This window comes from Amblyomma maculatum, chromosome 10, assembly GCF_055883805.1.
Source record: "Amblyomma maculatum isolate TAMU_Amacu chromosome 10, ASM5588380v1, whole genome shotgun sequence".
Classification (NCBI taxonomy): Eukaryota; Metazoa; Arthropoda; class Arachnida; order Ixodida; family Ixodidae; genus Amblyomma; species Amblyomma maculatum.
This window is the reverse complement of record NC_139353.1, coordinates 20,279,913-20,287,153: the sequence shown is the minus strand read 5'-3', so window position 1 is coordinate 20,287,153 and position 7,241 is coordinate 20,279,913.

Sequence of the window (7,241 nt, the reverse complement as noted above, 5' to 3'; positions counted from 1 at the left end):
TATATGAACGTAATAAGTATTACTTTGAGAGAACTTTGCTACATACATTGACGTGAGCCTTTTGAAACTCATTTTAAAGGTGTAAGAACATTGGAGACTTCTGAAAGAAAAAACGTAGAAGTGTCTCTTCTTTGACAGAGATTAAATGTTTTTGGAACAGCGCATAGACCTAAGGTCATCGAGAAACAAACAAAAAAAAAAAGCGTGCAAGACAGCACGAAACGTCGGAGTCTAAGACGTGCTGAAGATACGCGGGTCGGATGAAAAGGCAATGTACGAAAACCAGAAGAAACTTACACTTGTCAGTAATACTTGAGCTGTGGCGTGAGCTTGCTCAGGAACAAGCTTTAATGATTAATAATACGTAATTTAAAGCTTTACTGGCCTCAAAGTTCAAGCAATAGGCCGATAAAACTTGCACGCAGAGTGGATTTTGAACGGGCCTTTAGTGGGCCCCCTTTTTAACATTTAACGCCAGTGGTATGCTCATTACAGCCCATAATAAATATGTTATGACCTCGGCCTTTTAACGTGATAACGTCAAAGGCCCTGCTCCGCAGAGAGAAATCGCGGCTTTGGCAGACGGTGGTTGGGAGATTACATGGCCAAGTACTGACTGATCGGTGAGTTCTGTGACGTCACGAGAACACGTGACATAACAGGAGCTTCCCACTCGGTCTTTGAGATTGGAACATGATATGGTAATGAAACTTTCCAAAACCCTTGGGCAAGGAGTGAGACATCTCGCTCGGCCACGCGGGCATGTCCGTGCGCATGTCCGTGCGGGCATGTCAGGCGGCCTTTTGCGTAACTGGGTAGAATGCAACAGCATATTAATGAATATGTGTGGGATAACAGAGACACAAGTTAAGGTTGTGGGTTTTTGGCGTTTAACGTATACGAAAGCTACTAAGGCTACGAGAGACGCTGTAGTGGAGGGCTCCGCAAATTTTGACCACCTGGGGTTCTTCAACGTGCCTGACAAGTTCAGGAATTGTGGTTCGTCGCCGCATCGCCAGCCTAACACTGCTTCATACGTTCTTTTACACAACCCATGACAAAGCAGGCTAAATCATACCAACGGCTCTGATATCTTATCATCATCATCATAATCTTATCTTATCGCGCTGGCCATATTCTTCAAGTTGCCCGGCCTCGAGCCCGTGCAACCACATTTACTGCCTCATCCTTCCCCCGAGCAGCATCAGATTGGAATGGCCTCCCCTAAAGCATCACCGCTATCACCTGCCCATCACTTTTCCAAAGCATTAACAGATCATATTATATATGCTTAGCTCACAAGGCAACCATTTTATTTATATTTTCTGTATAATCCATCCATTATGCAGTACCCCTGCGCGGGTCTAAGCTATTAAACTCAACTGAACTGAAAGAGAGCGGCAAATGGGAGCCATTAAGATATAGGGTCATACCCTTAAATATAAAGCTTTAGGTGTTCCCTAATTGATTGACTGCACGCGTGTGTCCCACGTTAATGCAGCTAATTTTTATAGTATAACAAAACGCCTCTGTTAGAGTGGATCACCATACAAGCAATAATACTCGATTAATGTGCCTCCTTTTATTCACGAGCTAATTTACACGTATCGAGAGCAGGTAGCTACAATGACATTTCTGTGGACAAGACCTTAGTTCGGGGGACATAACTAAGATTTTGTAGGAATTCTCGCTCTGCAGAGACATCTGAATATGAGCAGAAGTTTAGCAACGCTGGGTGTGAGCATTGCTTAGTTTGAGATCACTCAACACATGTGACAGCTTCAACTATAAAGCCACAAAACGAGTACTTTCGGCAATAAGCCTAGAGTGCAAAACAGCAGTAAACTTGAACCAAAGGATGCGTAGAGGGTGAGGATGGAGGGACATTCATGGCAGTCCTTCTGCACAGACAACGCTTTTTCATCAAATACGATTCAATTATTACCTCCTGCAATGTGCTGCACAGCACAAACTATGAACACGAGAATGAACGGAAATAATCCGAAAGCAGCGCAATAGAGGAGATCATTGGGTGCACACTATTCAAAGGCACAAGCTGCCTTATTTGAGGAACACGACTTAATCATCGCAGTTTAATCAGGAGCTGCTTTGGTGTCTTCCTCAAAATCACGCATGAGAGTGTCACTTCTTTTTACCGCTGTATATTTTGTTTCAACGTACTGTCCCAGAGTACGGTACCCTAAATTTTCGCGCTCTTGCCATTTCGCTAGAAATGTCGTCTGGCGCGAAATCCACTATACAGCGTACCAACCGCCCCCTGGGAACAAGCTGTTAGCTGTTTACACGAAACATTCGAGCACCACCACCACCGCCGCCATGCTTACAGCTTCGCATAGCCTGACTTCTCGAAAAAGGCCTGACAAAGACCGGCACGTTGAATAGAACTCTGTTAGTACTTGCCTTGATGTCAACGACGCTGATGAGACAGCAAACGTTGCTGAAGACGCCGGGGATCCAGGCTGGCTCAGCGCTGCGTGGGTGCCGTTGGCCGGAGAGCAAGCAGCAGTCTCAGGAGAGCGGGAACCACGGGAAGAGACGCTGTCCAGGCCTGCCCCTTGTCTTAGCGGGGCCGCGGCCTCGCTGCACAAGGCTTGGGCTCCGGGACCGTCCCGCCAAGGACGGGTGAAAGCCTGAGAAAGCCCGGCCTACGCGCTCGGTTCTGAGGAGCGCGATGCGGCGGGCGCTCGTGCGCCTGCGATCGCCTGGGCGTTGACTTCGTCTTTCTCGACACTCTCAATGGCCGTCATAGAATCTTCGGCTTCGAAAAAAAAAAAAAGTCGATTAAGTCTTTGTGAATGTTCTGTTTGTTAAACGTTTATGAAAGCCAAAAAACTATGGACCGTTTGCAGAAAAGTATTTTCATTGTTGTTGCAGCTGCTATCGGGAGGCGATAGCGTTTTAAACACGATACACGGTGAGCCCAAATAAACTGAAGCCATTTCATATTTCTCACCCCGCCCCCTTTACCGTCTTCACAAATCACAAATTTATTGACCTGCATCTACTGAGTTTTGGTGTAATGACAACTGTAATGCTACCATATATATTTAAAAATCATCATCATCATCATCATCATCAGCCTGACTATACCCACTGCAGGGCAAAGGCCTCTCCCATATTTCTCCAATTAACACGGTTCTGTGCTAGCTGCATCCACTTGACCCCTGCGAACTTCTTAACCTCATTCGCCCACCTAACTTTCTGCCACCCTCTGCTACGCTTTCCTTCCCTTGGAATCCAGTTCTAGCGGAAATTAAGAAGAATAAATGGACATGGGCAGGACATGTAGTGCGAAGAGAGGATAACCGATGGTCTTTAAAAATACTGTCTATTATTGGTTGATGTTTTACAAATCTGCGGCCAGCTGACTTTGAACGGCGTGATGAGGCTGCTTTAGGGCATTCACTAAGAGCAAAAAACAACGTGTAAAATATAGCGGAAAAGTGCGTTGATGTAGCCATTAGCGCGGCACTCAAATCTTGTAAAATTAATGTCATCGAGAAGCACAGCTTAGAGCAGCACATTTAAATACAGCCACTATGCTTGGTCTTGGTATAAAAGAAAAAAGCTGCATAAAAACTAGAGATTATCCTGTGTCCTTGAAAGATATATCGATAACCAAACAAAGAATCTTAAATTCCATGCAAATGAAGAACAGAAAAATTGTTCAGAAGCGATGCTCATTTTATTTTCAATACCGAGCAATTTTGTTTTCAGAGCGAAATATTTATCGTACTTTGAAACCATTGTTACAAAATGATATGCTGTGAAGGAAAAGGCAACTCGTGCCAAGTGATCGATTGCCGGTCGCTTGGCATTGATGACGACATACTAGCTGCATACTCGGTCATCGTCCCTTGGATACAGCGATCGGTGTTACTTCGGCCCGCAGCAGGGTGTGGGATTTTCTTAATAACGAAATGCACTTGAATCCCTCTACGCGCCATTACCGAAATCTGCAGTTGTCTGACCCACCACAATCGGGCAGCAACCTTGACTTCAATGTAAACAACACGTGCACATTTAAAAGCGCGCACGCACGGAGTTTACGCTGCGTTCACGGCGACCCATGCAAGAGGGCATCTTATCCATGCTATACCGAGTTCAAGTCCACAAAAAAAGAACGATAAACATTTTCACAAAGGAAGTTCTTGATGTATATCAAGGACTTCTTTTCGAAAGTCTGATTTCACGGGGAAACCCGCCAACAGCATCTGTATATATTATATATGCAAACTCCGGTTAAGTGCCCGTATTTGCATGAACGAAAACGCTGGGATCGTGATGACCATAAAAGGCTATGAGGAAAAAATGAAGTCTATGCACAGTATATGTATATATCCTTCATTCAGAATACTGTCAGGTGTTAAATACGTTTGGGCCAGCCATTACGCACTCTGGGCAAAAGCATTATCCCTAAATCCAATATACCTCTTTATCGCGCAGTCGTGTTCATCACAGTCGGGCGAAGTCGAGTTCGCAGACAGAATAGCAACATCACTGAACCAATATAGTAGTAGGAGAGTGTTAGTAAGAGAAAATATTTCTACTGTGCTCCGACCTTTTTTCCTGTTTGGTTCTCGAAGACATCAGAACATTTTTTTTTCCTTTTTTTGCGCATCCCCTCGTTTATATTAACAGGCCGAAATAATTGAACCTCAAACGTAAATATTTACAATTCACCCACGAATGCCATTGTATCGCTATAAATTGAATTCATAGGACTAGGAAGCTGATGACGATTGAGACGGCTAAGATAAAGATTTTACAGCGGAAGGTTAGAATTTTTTTAATTTTGGTCACTGCATAGCGGTTGGCCCGAAAAAAATTGTGTGATAATTTTCGTTTACTCAGTCATGAGAATTTATGCTCGGAAAAAGGCTGCACAAGAGGACATCAAAAATGTAGGGACGACTGAGTACATTCCTCTCAATGCCGTCATATCTCGTAGTCCTTCACTTGTCACTGGAGACCTATCTCACGCGCATTTCCACTCTGCAACGTGTTTCTATCTTCTGTATACTCCGTATGAAGTAGACTGAAATTCTCTACGATTCCAAAGCCTGCGTCGTTACTGACCGGCTGCTCTTCGCTCCGCAACTCCTCCCACCGTCAAAGCGAGTTTTCTCTTCACTCCGAGCTTCAAGGTTCTGCTTCTTCCGACACAGCTCCTTGTTGTGCACTCTGTATTTGCGATCGCATGGAATAATGCGATATTCCAGACGATGGCGAAACTCCGTCGTCTGCCAAGTTGCTCTTCTTTCCGCGCAGTAACTCTCGCGAAGTCCCGCACAGAAAATAGGAGAGATAAAACAACCACTGAATGAGGTGAAATAAACGATAACTCGTTCAGTTTCCCCCCAATCACCGAAATGCACCGCGCTCCCTTTGAGGCCATAACGCAAGCGTGTCCAGAGGGCTTCACAAGGACAGTCATCCGCAACGACGAGAGGACGACAACAACAACGTCCTCCTAATTCGAGAAGCGTCCTCTAGCAATAAGCGTAGTCCTCACAAAGTTGTTTCTAGCAGCGGACGACTGGCGGATTTACGTCCGTCCATTTTAGTCCTCCTTGTAGCTTCCTTTCGTGCGGCATTTGGGAGGCAAATGTAGGGGGCGTCATGACATGTGCGCCACTTTCTATTCCTCGCGACCAAGCCACGGAGAACGCTACAGCCAGCACACTCACTGGCCGCCCACTGTAGCTAGCTGCGACGTCAGCTTTCTATTTCCTTTTATGGTGCTCATATTTTGAGGGTTGTATACTCCATTGCCGTCCTTGAGCACATCGGAAACACAATTTTTTTTTTTTTTACTTAGTTTTACTTTTGAGTGCGAATGCTGCCCTCTCTACTCGAGCAAAGCCTCCCGTCCATCACGGACTTAGACACTGTTGGCCTTGAGGTTCTTCCCGCAAAATGGGCCCTCCAGAATTTCTTACGAGACATTGTTGTTTTTTCTTTTTGGCATCGACAGCAGCCATAGTCGTTTTGGTTGCTTTTAAGGCGACGCAGTTCTAAACTTTGGTATCCGCTAGCTGTCGCTACAGTTATGGCTGTTTCGAGTGTGGCTCTGATCAGTACCCAACGTGGTTATGACACTATTCCGTGAGCAAGCCTGTCGTTAATCCTGTGGGTCATCAGTTTGCTTCTGTCACAGACTCGGCTTCTATCTTGAAAATGCAGAGAGGACAACGCCTTCCAACATTATGTCTTTGTAGTCGATTGTCGGGTTATTTCTCATCACGACGATGTTTGTCCGGCAGCCAATGTTATTGCCCACACAAAAATGGAGTTTCAAACTCGCGGCGACAACACTACAAAGGAAACCGGGATCGTCGTATTGGAGTGAATGATGGGATAGCCTAGCGTTTGAGATCGGTGCGCTAATAAAAAGAAAATGCTTTAAGGGACCTCAGTTTGCTTACTGAAATAACTGGAGATGGTGACACCAGCACTTATTTTCATCACATTTAACTCGCCTTTCAGTGAACGCGGCACATTAGTCATTGGGCCACGGAAAGCAATCGACACAACCCAGCTTAATCTTGCCGTCATTTGCAGAAGCGATTACTGGCCAGGAGACTGACGACAGTGGCCCAATGGGCCTAAGTGGGCCCAACGATGGGCCCACTTAGGGGCTCACTGCACTTATCCAATGCTCTAATAAATATGTTTTATCTTCGTCTTTCCCTCAATGTCACGTCAAGAGGATACAATCTAATAAAAATTTGTGAAGGTTTTTGCGAGTTTAAAAATAATTTTACCTGAAATTAATGTGTATTTTGGCGCAGTAATAGAAGTAGTCGTTGCACCGTTGGAAAACGATGCTCTCCCAAGGAATTGTTCATTCACTTAGCAAATAATCCAAATCCTAACATTACCGAGAACATTCTGTCAGTACGAGAACGCGGAAGTGCCATCAGCGGTGCATTTGTTGTTGTTGTTGTTCTCCTCTAATGTGATGGCACATACCCACACAGGGGGATCGGCCAAGAATTGGGGTGCAGAGATATTAGATTTTGAGATGTATAACTACATCGGAAAAATAAAAAAAAATAAATGCTAGTGAATAGAAAAGGAAAAGTAAATATGATAAACCAAAATATATAGGAGTAAATACTAACGCACGCAGTAGGAGAATAGTAAGATTTATATGTACAGATTAAAACTTCAAAGCATATTAGCCAGGTACACGTTTTGTTTCTATTAAGAAGTTT